Source organism: Anarrhichthys ocellatus, unplaced genomic scaffold (assembly GCF_004355925.1).
Source record: "Anarrhichthys ocellatus isolate YVR2014 unplaced genomic scaffold, GSC_Weel_1.0 scaffold30, whole genome shotgun sequence".
NCBI lineage: Eukaryota > Metazoa > Chordata > Actinopteri > Perciformes > Anarhichadidae > Anarrhichthys > Anarrhichthys ocellatus.
Window position 1 is genome coordinate 5,642,663 of NW_022280060.1, and position 15,911 is coordinate 5,658,573.

Sequence of the window (15,911 nt, forward strand, 5' to 3'; positions counted from 1 at the left end):
GTGTGTGTGTGTGTGTGTGTGTGTGTGTGTGTGTGTGTGTGTGTGTGCACTTGCGGAGGCGTGTGTGCTGCATCGTGCCAAACACAGAGAATTTATCTCTGGGATCTTTTTATTGGCTGTGTTTAAAGTTGCCAGATTGTGAGCAGCTTTCCCCTTTGAAAGTACGTGCTGCTTGCAGTGTCACAGCACTGCATTCATCTTTTGCAGACGCCTCAATTACAACCCACTGATGCCCTTAAAGTCGGAGAGGAGCTCAGGAATGCTCCGACGGGACAACTGCCAAGCATCACTATAAACACCATCAGCTCCAAGCGCCCCACAGAGAGAGAAAAAGAGAGGAAGGGGGAGAGATAGAGAGAAGGGATGAACAGCAGCATGTTTGCAGACAGGAGGAGGAGGAGGAGGGAAATATGTGGCACCACTCAGAGAACTGAGCCCTCCGCCACGGCACTTTTTAGTCGCCAGATCACAACCAGATGTGCCAAGTGTGTCCAAACAGGAATGACTGTGTGAAGGCAATTTTCAGCAATTTGTCAGATTTTGAGGGTTGCCCCCTCCTCCGCCCCGCGCCTCCTGAAAGACAAATACAAACGTTGGAGGGGCACAACAATCATTTCAAACAGGCTCCCATGAATGCTCGCCCCACTCTTTGCCTGCAGCGCAGTCATGTGACGAGAGATATACGGTGTAACGGCTGAACACGGAGGGGCAAGACAAGGCCTGTTGTATTGACAAATAACCACCCACCTAACTTCCATGCATCAGCATTACTGAATCTACCCATCCGAATGTGCAGCGCGTTTATTCACTCTTTGTTTGTTGAGTCAAACTCCCTGACAACATTCACACTCCCTACATCCATCATCTTAACTCACTGTGGGCAACACAACCAAAACAAAGGGAGAGATAAATAGAAGAAAAGGTTGTTAATCTTTCTGTAGACGCCTCATAAATTACAGCCTCGCTCTCAAGGTTATGCAAGCAGTTTAGACCAACTTTTCTCACCGCTCACCCGACTTCTTTCTACCTTCTCTGCATTCATTCTGTAAAGAAATATACAAGCACTAAAAAAAAAGGAACTTCAATGATTTTACACGTCAATGATCACGGATCTTGGATAGCACTACTACGCATGTAAACATTTTTAATAAAAGCCTTTTGTGGCTCCAAAGGGAGCTGTGCGAAATCTGATAAACTGCCTCATGTGATGTCACTTGAGTCAGCGTCCGTTGGGGCTGAAGACTACAAGTTTGAAAATGAAAAAAGTCTGAGGGTGTGGAGTTAGAAAGAAGTGAGCTTATACCCCCCTGCAGCCCGCTCCTCATCTCTGCTTGAGGCTACACTAGCCGCTACTACACGGATCTCCGACCGAACTGTCGGCGGTCAAGTTGCATTGTGGGTAATGTAGGCGCCAGGTTTTGACGAGGAAAGCAGATTGTGAGGATTAAAAAAGACAATATCTCTGCTTCTCCAGCATCCATTTAGATACTTTTTTTAAAAACTGTCCAGCGATAATGTTATGGGAGTGCAATGCTAATGTCTCCCACTAATAACATTTTCATAGACACTGGAAATGAAAGAGGCCTCTCTCATAGGAAATTGAGGGCAGTGTCTCGTCTTTATAGCAGCCATGAAATGTGTCAGCTCAAGGGATTGGAGACTGTGGGGGTGAGATATGGGCGATGGGTGGTGGTGGGGGGGCTTTAGGTACAGTGATACACCTCACCACCACCCCCCTCATGTCCTTCTCTGTTGTTTAGCCCCTCTGTACATCACCAAAACAATCTAAAGTAATGTCTTTTGTGCCCTTGCATCTCATTGCATGTGAGCAGGCAATAGGCCCCTTTTCACAGCAGCCATTTTGACATGTCATAGCAGATTAAACACAGGTGTAATTGATCAAATTAATTACGACCCCATTCTTTTTAGTGTGTCACAGCCATTCGAGTGAGCCAGCATGCACAATACCAAGTCCCTGGCCCCACCTAAATGGAACAGGGCCATAACTATAATGTTATTAAAACACCTGTGTTTACCCTGCATTGACATGTCGAAATGGCTGCTGTGAAAAGGGACCTATTCTGTTTGGTCTGATGAGACTCATTTGTTTTTAGCCAAGGGTGGGGGTCACGAAAGGCCTCGTTGCCAACACACAAGCAAACCAGGAGCATCAGACAAGAGCTGATTCTGTTCAGTGCACAGTGAGAGGACACGTGACACTTAGATAATAAGCAAACACGTGGCGGTATAGTTGGAAGCTACACAGCTAGAGCTTCGTTGTGTCATGTGGCAGTTACGTTTTCTTGCTTTTGGTTTTTTAAGGTTGAATCCCACCCACCAAGTCCTGACTCTCTCCCGTTCCTTGAGTGTTGACTCCTGGGACCAATGAAAGGGACAACTGTGGGTTTGCGTAACGCTGCTGTCAGTCATGTGTCTTGTTCCTCCGTAAGAGAGCTCAAATTCACCACTAATGTCCGTTTTAATTTGTTGCCTCATTGCTCTGGAATCCAGGATAAATTGTTCATCTGGGTAGTCTCGCTATGAAAGTTAGTGAGTGTTTCCCATATTTAGTAGTTTGTTGTTCTGGCTTACGTAACAGTTGGAATTTTGCTTATGCTTCAAGAAAAAGGAGTGCCAAAATGGACTACTCAACCACTCCATATTTCAACATAATTACATTTGCAATACACTGTATGTACTGTACTCACCATAATGCACCTTCATATAATTAAAGCAGTGTTGAAATTTACTGTTTTTGTATTACACCAGTGAAAAGTGGGTAAAATTCTCTCTCTACGTGGGCTTGGGTTTTGATCACGACTGAAAGAGCCAGATAGAAAGACGTGTCTGCTGTTGCGGTGTAGACAACCCAGAAATCGAGTCAATTCCAGTCAGTAAATCTGTAAAGTTGCGGGTTTTCCCTCCTCGGGGTGTGTGTCTAGCATTACAGCTGAAAGATGGACGGCAGCTTTGGAGTTTACTTGCAGGAATCTGTGTGGGTGTGAGAAGGGGTGCACATGAGGCACGAGCACACTCAATTTTTTTCTTTTTCATGTTTCGAGTGTGTGTGCGCAATGCTTGGTGGTTGATCTGATTTATGTGTGGTGTTTGCATGTGTTTTTGCGTGTTTATACCATTGTGTCATGAGGGAATCTTTTTTTTTTTTTTTTCCTTCTCTCTCTTCGCTTTGGTTTTGAGCGACAGGCAGACTTTGTGCTGGCATGTGTGCAGACCAGATGCGGGTAGAATATTCTAAACAATAGTCGGGTGTAAGAGAGTGTGTGTTTGTGTGTGTGTGTGTTCACTATACATCAGCCGTGGATTATGTTTGCAGAGGGAATGTGTGTGTTTGGGTGTGCCTGTCTGTATGTATCTCACGGTAGGGGCCCTATATATGTGTGTGTGTGTGCATGTTGTGCCATGCTTTTGCATGCTTGTGGTTCTATCTGTGAGTCTTCCTTTGACACAATCATGTTGGCACGCACTTTTGTGCATACAGTTTGAGTATGTTCGGAGAATGTGCATTAGTGCAGGCTGGGTGTGTGTGTGTGTGTTTGTCTATGCAGACCCATAGCAGCTGCTGGACACCACCTGTGGTCCAGGCTCTCCTTCAGGCCTGTTGTGGCTCCAAGTAGTCCCCCTGGGCTCACAGGGACTCAGGCTTTGCATGTCAGAGATGGCCTGGCATAGCTCTCCCAGACTGAGTGGATTTTTCCGCCATGTCTGTCAAATAAACCGTTACTTTTTTGTCCTCTAATGCAAAAGAAATTCACTACTAAGTAATCGGAGTAGTGTTTGTTTATCCCTTTCTCTATCTCCCTATCTTTCCCTCTCTTTTTGATAGTCCTGCAGGTTTGTTTCTTCTTTGGCTGGCTGACAGATGTCCATCAGCTCCGTCGTTTACCTCCAGGCCGACAAGAGGACCTGGCAATAACTGCTCCATGAAACACAGCCCTATAAATGGACACCCAGTATTCTGGCTGGCAGGATGTTTATGATGTTTTAAAAGCCTAGTGTATTTGTGACTGTAATTGTGATGATCTTAGTCACCACAATCCTTGTATCAGCAGTTGGAAAATTGTTTAGTATCAGTTTGTTTCACGTGATTTCTATTTGCCCCTCCCCTCATTGAACTGTGTTAGTTCTGCAAACTGAAGAGAAACTTTCTCAACATGCATGTAATAATGACACGCAACAATTTTCTGGACCTGATTGTGAAAAGTCCAGAGGCTCAGTTTTCATCATTACCTCCCTAATTCAATTTCCGGGCCGAGCGGCAGATAGTTACAGCTCATAACTTGTAGGTATGATTACTAATAACCTGTAATTACTTTCATGTTAGGGAGAAAAGAAGAGACGCGAAGGAGGAATTTGACAAATTAAATGAATCCTCCAGCTGCATGCAGGAATGTTAAACTGAATTACAAACATTTGCCTGCCTTATCTTTGTTTTCTGCTACAATAGCTTGCACTGTCTCCATTTGGTAAACGGATAAGGAGTGTTTTCCAGAAGTAAAGCCAGGACATTGTGATAAATACTTGATAAATACCCCCAATTTGACTTGTGTTAGTAAGTCATCCATTAGTGAGGTCAGAGATAAGAAGAAAAACAGGTGAGGATGTCTTCATCTACACAGAGAATTAGATCCACTAAAATAAATAAAAAGTCATTATTTTCTACATTAGTCGGTGCATGTTTTGTTTTTTATCTACACGTGTCCTACTCACTAGTATATGACATTACACATTCCCATTTTACATCATTTGTCAGTTTTCCAATGCTGAAATGGCAGACAGGTTTGAGAATGTATGTGTTAGTAATTTGGAAACTTACTTGTGGGGGTTACTGGTGTCACATCCCACAATGCACCACTGAATTCCTTTAACATGTGGTGAGTCAGGAAAGGGGTGGTTGACCTATGCCTTCCCATGAGCCCCTTGGGAGCAGCTGTGCTCGGCTGCTCAAGAAATCTAGGATCACTGCACAAGCTGCTGCGCTAGTTGTGACTGGAATTGTAATCACCTTCTTCTCCTTTTTCCCCTCCAGACCGAACTCTCGCCGTTCCTTCTTATTTCTCTCTTTTTCTTTCTTTCAACGCCGTACTATGTTGTATTTGTGCCCCTTTCTTCTTTCTTGTGTCTGTTTTAGTGCTTTTTAGTATTCGGCACAACACCAACTCCGCTCATGCAATCCATTACGCTTAGGTAGAAGAGGGAGAAAGTACAGGAAGCTGAAGGTGAAACGTGTCGCTCTACTTTCCTCTGTTTCCAGCATGAACACATTTCTACTGTTTCTACTCTTCCCACAGTGGAATATGGTTGTTTGTATAACCCAGCTGAACAAAAACAGGTTAAAATAGAAAATGAGAACGGTTATGACTATTTGAACAATTGACTAAAGTTAATGTTTTTATTTAAGTTATTACACTCTACAGTTGTAATAACTTCGTCAAATGTTTTGTTTCACCCATTCCCATCATGGATGTATAAAGATAACTGGATACAGCGTTGGAGGTGGTGCCCCATTCGTTCCTTTAAAAATTGCTCAGTGGTGCATGAAGCGAAAGAAGTTCGACTCTCGATTATAAAATAACCCAGATCTTCCGTTGATCTACTGCATCCATGGGGACTGTAGAGCAAGCGCACTAGCTTTTCCTTTAACCCCGCCTCCCAGCGGATCGATTTTTATAATTTAGCCATATATGTAAAATTTGCTTCAAAAACCCTGCACTCTTCCTGGGGCTAAGTTTTCCAGTTCAGTTACTAAAATCAACCTGGAAGTCAAAATGATTGTTTTACTGAGAGAGTAGGGTTATAGGTTTAATGTGTCTAATATTGGCAAATCTGAAAGTTAATTTCTGTTTTTATGTCTGATATTTGTATTGTGTCAATATATGCTAATCATATTTTGTTAAAACAAAGTTATTTTACCAAAATTTGAGAAGTTGAACTACAGAGCCACTACCAACTACAACTTTCTTGTCTGATTTTCCGATTTTTAAAAAAACTGAACTGCTGATTCCAATTTACCTTCTGAGAACTATAATTGACAGCAAGGCTCCAGACTAACCAACAAGCCGGTCACTGCGATTACTCTGAGCAGCATGCATGGGAATGAACAACAATATACTAAGTATCTGATTAAGTTAGTTGTTCCAAATGTTCCTCTGTGGCTTATTATGTTACTCGTAGTGACAAATTGCGATTTCTATATCTTCTTCACTCACTAAAGAACCTCCGTATTGAACTTTGTAAATAGTGACTCAGAGTGCCAGACTGTAACTCCGAAGCGCTGTTGGAATGTTTGGTTATTCAGAGAACCACGATCTCGGAGCAGCAGAGCGTACTCTGGTCAGAGCGCCAAGCCCAGTGAATGTCTGAAAGATACTTGTTTGCCAAACTTTTTTAATAAATCGTTATCTAAGCTAACTAGGTTACATTTTCACTAACTCCTAACGTTGGCAATAGCCAACATTTTCTGACTTATTTTCATATGTATAGTGTTACAGTCTCACGTTTCATCATAATCCTGGTCATTCTCACTGGCAACAAGTTCTTGCACAAGAGGTGTTTTTTCGCATTATACATATGGATAGACTTCATTCCAACAGCAGCGCTCTCATTTCATTGTAGAGCGTTCTAGATGGCCGATCAGCTGAAGACTGTCCGGTTTAGATCGGCAGCCGATCCATTGGAGCATGTCTTCTAACAAATCATTTCAATTTTGTTAAGTATTTGCATGATCTAGAATGATGTTGAGCAACATGAGAGAAAGATAAGACGAAATATGAAGGCAGCACAGAAACTAAAAGCCTGTTTGTACATGCAGGTCAGGTCTGTTGCTGAGTGAGACGATCCAGTGAAGAAGATCCAACGCCTCCGGTAGATGACGAGCCTCCCAGCTTGATTTCCAGGAACGCAGATCTACATTCACACTTAAACAGCCGGATGAGCTGCTTTGTGGTAGGACTGTGCCAGTAACCAGCTCGAACACACATTATACTTAGATCATGTACTCTGACTCCTCAGACTCCAATTGATCTGAACCAGGGTTGTTTCAATCGTTTCTATTTTCATATCGTCCAATTGTGGTTCCTCGAGATCGCCGATAGGCGATCAAATCACCAGAGTGCAGCGGCATGGCTCAGTGTCTGACGGAGCTTTCAAATAATAGAACCTTGGAAACCTTTTGCAAGTATTTCAGTTCAAGTTAGGTGAACAAACATTTATAAAAGCTTGACTATTTAATAACAAGGTCTCCTCAACGATTCGTTTTATAAATGTCTGTGCTTGGTGCGACAACATCATGGTCTGTTTAACATTTGGCTATTTTCTTATCCTTAATATCACAATCCAAATCATATCCATAACTAAGACTGTACCGAATAGTCTGAAGCTTCATTCATAGCGTTGACGTGCACATATGATTGCAGTCCACCTTCTCTTTCCCTCTCTCTGTCACTGTCTCTCTCTCAAACACACACACAGCGGGTGACGTTGCCCTCCTCGACCCTGTAATTGTCAGTCCTCAGGGTCCTTGTCAGGGGCTCAGATTCTAGAGATTATTTTTTATAACATCTTAGTTCTGATAGTCGGCTAGTTAAAAATGCCTTAATATTGGCGTGTGTGTGAAATCACCCTTTTCCAACCAAACAGACTAAAAACTCCTAAATAGTCGATGGCTAAATGATTCTGGCCATCATAGAAGAAATACATAAACATAGAGCTGAGTTATTTACCACATGACAGGTGCATTAATGAAGGCCGGTGGATCCCTAATTAGTGGAACAACTCTTATCAAAGAGAGCTAGTAACAGATTCAAAGGTCTCATAGATGTCACTGAGGCCTTGGGGCGTAAGGAGGCTACAGAGGGGCTCTGGGTCAGGGTCACGAGAGGCATGTGTCCCGGTGGCTTTATTGCGGTAGTGAAAAGGGGCTGTGTTTTGGGGCCGAGGAGCGGCTCAGCTCTGGGGGAACCATTGGAGACGACACAACTAGTAGGGGAGCAGAGATGGGAGAAAAGGAAGTAGACAGCTGCGCAGGGGTGAATAGGGGGTCCCTTTGTGTCCTGCCAACAAAAATCTGTGACCAATTATCTGTGTCTGTCTCACAAGGGGGAATTCTTGAACACTTTGGATGGGTGGATGCGTGAAGGGGCAGTTGTGGGAGAGAAAGCTGGGGTGCTCTGGTGGTGGTTGGGTGTTCGCATCTTGTCTTTTTCTGAGGCCTGGAACTTTTGATTTGCAGGGCACATATAGTTCTCCCGTTTTTGTTTTAGGTTGCTAAAGAACAAAAATCATTGTCAGGGAAAATGTTTTCCCTTGCAGCCAAAGGTAGACCTCGCAAGAATATTGTTTTGCATCTACTGTGTGTCTATTTTAAGCACAGGAAAATAACAATTTGTCCCACAATTACTGAATTACGCCTGCCTGCGCCTCACCCCCACCCCGCTGAGAGAGCTTCCTATTTGTGTGGTTAGATTTCCAGCTATGTGAAAAGTGTGTCCTACAGAGAGAAGGGGAAAGTGGTTGAGAGAAGGGAAGTTGGGCCCATGGATGGCTTGTGAGCCATGTGTTACACATTAGAGAGCTAATTACAGTTTTAAAAGCCCCGTGTTTACCGCTGAGAAAAGCCTTGTTAGGTATATTTTACTGTCTCCCCTGAAATTATTCATCCTTGACAAGCTCAATTGACATTATCATAATTACAAATGTGATTGCCGCGTAATCGCTCCAACCACTGTTTTCCGCCGGTTTAAGTGTCCGCAGCGGAAGTCAAGTGCTCCTCTCTGACCATTCATCAGAAAACAGGACGTAAGATTCAAGATAGTCGTCTTCCTGTAACGGCACGCCTGAAAGGAAAACTAACACAGTAGTTAACTCAGGTAATTGTGTTGACGCCATTCATCATTTCTAGTTGACAAGAGAGAAGACTCGACACGGGTAGTAAATAAATGGCGGTTCTCTCTTGTTGTTGCCTTTGGGCTTAAACGTGAAATAGTGCCGCGGCTTGTTTGCAGGAAGAGGATAAAGGCATGTTGTGAACTCTGCCCCAGCCGGGTGTGTTATTGCGTAGGTATAGAATAACTCCGCTGCCGCTGACCCCGCGGCCACCTCTCTCCTCCAATCCCACATGGTTGCCTATAGCGATGATTCCAGTTGATCTTCACCTGTCAAAGCAAAGCTCTGCCTAAAGACTTGCAGCTTGAGGAGAGGAAAAGCAAAACAAGAGGGGAAGAACAAACAAGCCAACAAGCGGCTTTGTGTGTGACTGCGATGGGATTTATTCTTACATTTAAAGTGCTTGTAAATAGTATTTACTTCAAGTTAACTCACAGTTATACTACTGGGTATATGATTTCTCCTGAATCATAACTTGGCTTACACAGTTTCCACTATAATCCTTAATATTCCAGCTCTGGTTGATTTTGGCAAACACCCGTGGTCACCATGATAACAGCGAGAGCAGTTGATACTACAGTAAACACTTCTCGGGCAGCTGTATTTATTGTCATAAATACAACAGGGGAGCAGCTGTATATCTGTTTACAGTGTAGTCAAACAGACTCTCGTTGGTTTAATAAATTGGTCGGTCAATAATGATTTGCTACAGCACTCTGGTTTCACGCTGAACACGTCGGGAAATCAGATTGCAGGGGGAAAGAGGGTTGAATCAGATTACCTTGCTGACGACTTGGAGGTGTGCAGCCTGTCAACTGCAACTCTTCATCTAACAGCTGCTCCTTCCTCCTTTGCAAAATTAACGATTGATCAACATAAAATGCCAATAAAAACTAATATTTGATGAACGACCATTGTTAGCATTAACCGTGAGGGCAAATACATGCATTTCTTGAGACTGCCTCTCAATAGAATCCACCCAGTGTTGCACAGTCGAATCCGTTTAAACGTGAACTAGCAACATTAGGGAATGTTTGGTTTGCATTAGCAGTAACTTCATACAGCTCTGATACGGCCTTCTAAGAGTGAGCAGTAAACAGTGAGGCCTGATTTGTACTCTTGCGAATGTGCGCCTATGCGTAATGTGTGGGAACCTCTCTCCTACACCAGCCATAAATAGTACTGCGGTGGATTGGGTGTTGCATCTAGATTCTTTTTGATTTGGACCCGTGGTCTTTGATTTATTTCATAGGGGTAATTCAATAGTTCCAAAGTTTGGCTCAACATAATTCCATGGCTGGGAAAAAAAAAAATCATGGAAGAGTTGGATGATGAGGAGGATCTCCTGTGCCTAGAATTCATAAGGTTGTTGTTCTAACAGGATGTGTCTGAAAAACCTAAATCCCAGCTCTTATGTCCAATCGAACGTCTGCGTGCGGCGTGTGGTCCCATTCTTTCGAAGGTGTGCGGCATGTCTTGATGATAGATCCGCATACCACCTCTGCGGCTCAAAGAAAGCTTGGCACAGGGCTCCAGACTGTGACCAAGTTGGTTGTAAATGCGATCTTTTTTTGGTGAGTGTGAGAGTCAAAATTTCAAGTTGTTGCATTCGTGGAAGTGCGTGATGATCGTTATCATTGGTGCCCCCACCGGAGTGGAACCATCAGCCGATTTCTACTCCATCCAGTCCGGGGATGGCGGACTCCGCCACACATGATGAAAACTAATACATATAGTGGCAATTACAGAATGTAAATACAATGAATGGCTGCTGTTGATAAAATGCAGACCATTGACGGTATTAAAAATGGGGGTTGATTTAATTAAAATCGTATTAATTATAACTTTAAACTGTTATATCCTCATGTGAATGAGCCCAGAGGTCTAAACTCACTCTTTCAATGCCTTCAGCAGTTTGAAAGGAAGAGAAATGCGACAAGTCCTAATCAATCAATCGGCAGGCAGCAGGAGGTCGGGATTGTTTTGCATTTCTGCAGTTTGTTTCTTCCTGGGATTTTTCTTCTCTTGACAGGAGGTGCCGCGAGCATACCAACAGTTGAAAGAGGAGCCACATTCTTTCAGCACAGATTCCTTCATCCCCCCTTTTGTTCAGAGTTTGTGTTTGTTTGAGGGGCTTTCCTCACCTTGAACCCTTTTTTTAGTAGATGCATTGACTTAACCAACCACAGGCAGGGTTGAAGCTCAGTAACTGGCATCTTATTGGCCTCTCTGGCACAAAATGTTGCGCTTTTGATTTGATTTATATTATCAGAGAAAAGCCTCAATGTCACAGATGAGTGGCAGGAGTCACTTGTTTCAATTTGTTTTCGGTATGGTCACATTCTGTTGGCAATATCAGGCCAGCATGAGCATGTGGGCTTTTTTATTGGCTTTTCCTGTGTCATGTGGTTTCCGCAGGGTGAAAGTACAATGAAAACTTTCCGTGTTTATAGGACCAACAATCCTCAGTAAACTTGATTGAAGTTGTCTGACTTAAAGAGAGAAGCCTCCTTGTAAAAAGCCACTAAGCCCGCCCCCACCCCCCAACTCTTGGAAAGATGGGAGTCAAACATTCCAGCCAGCGTAACCCCCTCCTTTAGTCTTTTTAGAATTAACAGACAAATTTGGCCCCGGATACTTTCCCTGGGAGCTCTATTTTTCTTGTATCAGGGTTAAGAAAATAACCTCACGTCCTTACCTCAGCGTTGTTCGGGGTCAGGGCAGGGTGGGGGCTGGGGCGGTGGGGGGCCGTGCATTCAGCCACAGGTCATTGTTACAGTATAAAAGCAGCATGGGCGTGCTCACAATGGAGCTGTAGGATGAACTGACCCCTCTTCTTCTCCTCTTTGGGCTTGTTCACAGTGAGAGATCTGCAGAGTTTCCTACAAAGCTGTGGGGGTGAATGTGGAAATGGAGGCTACCTGTTGCATGAAACAGCTCAGACATTATGCTGCTGGCCTGCCACCCTCAGGGGAAGGAGAGTGCAGGCTGCTGATGGAGACTTGGCTGTGGAGCCTTAAAGCACATCTGGTACACGTTGTGTGGACTTCTACTTCTTTTTTTTTTTTTCTTCAAAGTGCAGATGGTTTTGAATTGCTTTAGAAAAAAAACATCTAAATTCTACAAAAAAATAATACAAAAAATAGAACCATGGGGGATTTTGACTTTCCCTTTGGGGGTTTATTCTTGCTGGTTCAGTTCCTAAGATGTTCAAGCACACAGAGAGGACATGCATGAAATTGAACAGAGATACAGCTGCAGAGCTACTAATGTCTGTAGAATAAAAACCAGTAGAGGTAACAGAACCACATTCAACCAGTTTTTTTCTCCAAAGAGGTTATGTAACAACACCCAAACGGGCGATGTGTGTGTGTGGGCTGGAGCACCGAGCTGTGGTGTGGCTCCTGTTGACGTTGGCCATGTTCTTCAGGATCTGTCTGCAGGAACGGATGTAAACCTGTTTTCAGGCCTCTCACCTCTTCTTCAGCCTTTCCCTGGCCTCTTTTGTCACTCCTACTCCTTTTTTGTCACTCCTACCCGCATGTCCAACATGACAGGCTTGAAATAAACAACTGTGAAAACATATTATATACTAATTCCGAAAGGAATTCAGTTGTAAAAAAAGCAGAGCATAGAGGCTAGAACAAACAACCTGACGTACAAGTCTCAGCATTAGCCCACACCACATGGGCCTTTTCTGTCAGTGCCCAATTGTCTGTTGACTCACCGAGGTGCACCTTGCCAGCTATTCATACCTTCCTCCCACTCTCATTTTGTTTCTCCAGCAAATCGGTTTGCCAGCTAAGCAGGTGGGAAATTCAAGACTAAAACGAGAGCTACAGAAAGTACAGAGAATATCTGTGACTTCTACTGGTGAGAACCATGTGGAGTGAGTATTTTTGTACTTGTATGTATAATTTTCTTCTTCTTCTGTATGTACTATAGTGTACAAAGGATGCTCGGAGGAATCTGTCAATCTGTACAATCTATCTATTCTATATCATCTAATCTATCTTTTAAGCCATCTGGTTAATACCTTCTCAGTTATGTCTCTTCAAACATATTGTAGCTATCATTCATCATTCTTATCAACACAGGTAGTAACTTTATACACACAGAAGAAATTGCTAAGATCTGGGAATGTGGCAACATCGCTACGATGAAATGCAACAGGGCAAGAGACACGAGCGTCCACTTGTCCGTAGATGTCAGACGTATATCATCGTAAACACGCCATATTATCTAAACCACTGTAGTTGGAGGTAACATAGATATTAAGCACTCCCCCAAATGCCAGTAATAAATTCCCATTGCACAGAATTGTGTGCGTACAGAAACCCAAGTATGGTGGTTCAAAGTTGAACCAGGAAGTCAATCTGTAAACAGTGATGAATGTTTACAACCGATGGTTTGGGTAATAATTTTACCGTTGGCCTTTGCGTTCTCTTAAACACTGTAAATTGTATACCTCTCACCCTAACCTGTATGTAGTCAAACACTAAACATTGTCTCCAGCCACACATTACAACCGAGAGCTGAAGTGTAAGTCCAGTTCTCTGAATTATTAGTCTCTTTCAGCCAGGGCCAATTTAAACTAACATATTATGTTACATAATTAAGTATATTCACATTCTACAGGAGTGTTATGGTTCAAAATACAGGCACATAAATGCTGCCAAGTACACAAAAGCAAACATCAAACACTGTTTGTTTGTGACCCAATGCTGAGCCCGTCTCTGCACACAGCTCATGGAAAATAAAAGTGCTGTGCTGTTCCGCAGTGGACAGACAGCGGCGAAGGCCACGCTGATGATGATGATGGTGATGATGATGATGATGATAGTCGTGCAGACGAGAGGTTTGTACATCCATTCCCCTGGAGAACCATCAAGGAGCAAAGATGGGCTCTCCCCCACTGCTCCGGCACCAGACTGAAGCCCCTGTCTGGAATGCAATCTGCCTGCCATCTGCACGCCTCCACGGCTCTGTTTGATATTCAAACAAACACCTGTCAAAAGTCCATGTCTCATCTCACATAGCTCTTGGAAATTGGCAACAAAAAAAATCTTGACTACTTCCTCGCACCAAAAACAGAGGGGAAGAGTGGTAAATGTGGGTTTTATTCCAACCATCTGTGCCCGTGTTAAATATAGATTTTTATGGAAGGCTCACAGGACTAGTTCTACTTTCCACTAAAATGTCAAAGAATAATAGGCCAGTCAAAGTGTTGCATTCAGTGAAGTGTTTGCACAATGAATTATTTCAAATTAGATTTTTTTTTCGTTTTGTTTCTTCATCATCAGCTGGCACTGCTGGTTGCACCGTGGGTGTGCAGTCATGTTGTAATGAGGCCAAGAGCTTTGGAGGATGTTCTCAGATGGAGGAATAGTCATGGAGCCTTTTATACAAAATCTCTCCATGTCCCCCTTTCTCCTCCTCCTCCTCCTGCTGTTTTCCACATCTCCCTCTTTCTCCCTCACTCATATTGAGATGAAGGGTCTGCTATAGGATGACGGGGCGCTGCTTGGCAGCCATCCAGGCCCCACATCTGCCTGACTGCTGTTCCTCTCTTCCCCCCCACCCCCAACCAAACAGCCCCCAACAGTATTGGTTCAGTTGTCAGCCCATTTCAGGGTCTGTCTCAAGGTCTGCAGATGTGTTTCTCAGAGCAGCAATGATGGACTCTCGCAGAGATCTCCAGTGTGAGTGACTAATGGCGCGGAGACATCTCTGAAGGCATTGACGAATGGATTTATCCAATGTCATCTATCACACTGCCTGTCAGTGCCAATATAAATGCCTGATGGAAAGCACACACTCACCTTTTGAAACCGACTCGGTTGCTCCACAAAAAAGGGGGGTAAGAATCTGCAGTGAATCACGAGATAAAGTATCATTTTAAAAATGCATTTTTGTATAGAATACATTTCTTGAGAGGAAAAACAAGAACAACTTAATTTGGTCAAAGACAAGAATACAACGTCTTCAATGCCACCTGGTTTCCCCGTGTCAGTGACTGTGGCACATTCAGACCATCTGTGGAGGCTGTGTAACTTCAGCTCTCCTCGTCTTTCCTCTTTGAAGAGCTTCATGCCGTTCTTCTTCCATCTGCCGTCAGTGAGGTTTAGAAAGTCCGACTCTCAGGTTTGTCGTCTCAGCAGCTATGCGGATAACCTTGAATTAGCCACTTACAGATTTAAAATTCATCATAAAAAGCAGCGGAACATAAAACGGCATCCATTATTCATCCACACTGAGTTATGAATGAAGGCTGTTCAACTCTTTGAATTGACCTATGTCTGTCAGCGAGAAGAAACATTTGGCTGTTGCGCTGACAGACGGCCGCTGCAGGTATGAATCTGTGAGAAGGAACCAGATGCCAGAGATCTTTTTTATTTTTTTTATTATTTTGTGAAAGGAATTATAAAATGATGCGAGACTGATCCAAAGAATAATGAAGCAGAAAAAAGAAGCACAGCCGAGCGCATTTTTAGGACAATAAACCAAGCGCTGAGTTTAGATGTTCTAACTGGCGAGGGGGGCGAAACAGAGACAGCGAGAGGGAGAGAAAGGTAAAAAGGAACTGACAATTAGGGACAACTAATCACCAAGTGTGTAGCCAAGCGCATCCCCCCACGCTGGTGCCAGCGCTTGCACTGTGCTTGAACCTGTGCTGAATGCCAACGGCAGATAATTATAAACCCGCAGGGCAGGCCTCCTCTGTGCAGAGGGAGGGATGGAGCCTCAGCCGAGCCTGAACTCCTGACCTTCTTCACACACCAAGCGTCTGTTGTGGGCTTTGGGAGGTGCAAGATGGGTCACAGCAAGCCGTGAGGCAACTGGGAGAGAACGAGCGAGTGGGGTGGTAGAGGGCTCTGAGGGGGGGAGTGGGTAGAAGGGAAGGGAAGGGGGGGGGGGCATAGAGCAGGGGAGGGTGGGGGATGCTCACTGGAGGGTCACTTTTTTTGTTGGCATTCTTTGGTGAGCACTCCCGACCAATCAGAGGGGAG

The 15,911-nt window shown here is 43.9% G+C and overlaps 1 long non-coding RNA gene across 1 annotated transcript in view; it reads left to right on the forward strand.

Annotated features, from left to right (window-relative positions):
* LOC116392553 (uncharacterized) overlaps positions 1–13,443 on the forward strand; it is a 32,630-nt gene extending 19,187 nt beyond the window's left edge. The window contains exons 2-3 of the long non-coding RNA XR_004213335.1: positions 6,830–6,963; positions 12,687–13,443. This is a non-coding gene — a long non-coding RNA (uncharacterized LOC116392553). The remainder of the gene's footprint in view (positions 1–6,829; positions 6,964–12,686) is intronic.
* The last annotated feature ends 2,468 nt before the right edge of the window (positions 13,444–15,911 follow it).